The sequence below is a fragment of the Hyaena hyaena genome, unplaced genomic scaffold (genome assembly GCF_003009895.1).
Source record: "Hyaena hyaena isolate Hyena2069 unplaced genomic scaffold, ASM300989v1 scaffold_1487, whole genome shotgun sequence".
NCBI classification, from domain to species: domain Eukaryota; kingdom Metazoa; phylum Chordata; class Mammalia; order Carnivora; family Hyaenidae; genus Hyaena; species Hyaena hyaena.
In genome coordinates, this window is record NW_024082121.1 from 45,817 (window position 1) to 47,545 (window position 1,729).

Genomic DNA, 1,729 nt, shown 5'->3' on the forward strand with positions numbered 1-1,729 from the left:
GGAAATTTAAATTTTCATTTGCCTTTGTTTCCCACATCACCATGGCAAGGCGGTTAAATCCCCTGATCTCTTGATGAGAGTGGTACTAGGGCTCCAGGAAATGGAATCTATAGGTTTTTGGAGATTAGGCTATGGCTAAGATTGCCTTTTTCTTGCAGTTTACTAAGTTATCCGTAAACTGAAGGAGACTCCTGTCCTGATGACTATGATCTCTCATCAGTCAACCATTTGCCTTCTTCCCCCCCAACCCCCACCTTTCTTGGACAGTCAGGAGTGTCCCGCCTTGTGTGGGTGTGTGTGTGGGGGGTGCTGTTAGCCTGCACTTTGCCCTCAGTTTGCCTTACCCTCCCTCATCAAGTCCCAAAACCTTATTCATATTTTCTTCTTCACAGATGCATATGGCAAATTGTGGAAATATATATTTATTTTGAACAAATAAAAGGTTTCTGCAAATATTAACAATGTGTTTAGGTGACAAATAAAAAACACTTATAGTCTTTACTTATTTCATCTTTACATAAGGTGAAATTTAAATTTCATTTTAGAACTTCTAATATATATTGTAAAATTATATTTGAATCTGTTCTTTTACTTTTATAAATATTTGTTTTAAAATGGTCATTGAAATAATTTTATTTCTTTGTAGATGTTTTGCATTATGGATAATTATACATTCTTTGAATTGTTCATCCAAAATACCCTTATTTAAAATGACCATTAATCAGAACCAGCTAAAGTACAGTAGAGCACAACACAATTGATGCAATAAAATTCACTGCTGTATAATATTGGGTTACTATAAATCTAGTGATAGAATAATGAAAACCATAGTAATAAAAACTATGATAATAAATTTAAGTACAAATGTAAAGTTTAAGTTTTTGAAAATAAGACTTGCCACAATCCTCATCCTTTCTACCATATTCCAATCATCCTATCTTACTCATTCCATGGCTTGCCTTACCTTTAATGGCATAACCTTACTAAGAAACAACCCTGTAATGAAAGCAAGTATGTAAGCCCAGTTTTATAAATAAATATGGGACACTTCCAGAAGTTAAGGAAATTGTTCAAGATCATGCACTTAGTAAGTAAAGACCTAAAATTAAAATTTAGAAGCTGTATTTCTAAACCCTTTTCATGGTTGCCCCAATCTTGATACCTGTTTGAATAATTTTTTGTTGGCTTTAAAATGTAAACAGGAAAATGTATTTTGTAGCTGTAGATTGTAGTTTCCACTAAAAGTACAAGAAAAATTGTTTTGAATGAAAACAAAATCAGAAAAGTATGGTCTGTTAAAATTTCAGAATATTTTATTCATGCAAAGTATGTTTTTGTGCTACAAGACCAGGGAACTGAAAGCATTTTTAAATTTAGATTTCCTTATGCAGCATACTCTTTTGATATGTAATTATTTCCTTATAGTGCAATGAATGTTAATAATTACATACATAACAATCTGACCATATGTTTACATTAAAGGCAAAGTAAGATAAAATAACAAAATGTGATAATAACACATTCATACAAAAATGACTTAAAATAAACCATGCTACTTATTTTATGAATGAAAGATTTCTTTATAAAGTTAAGAAAGGAAGGATTGTCTATCTCTCCCTTCCAGTTTTTTAGAGGATGTAAGTTTTGCAGTATAAATGATTAAGTTTTAGACATAGAGAAATTCTGAAAAGAGCAGGGACAAACTTACTAAATGATTACTAACATGTTA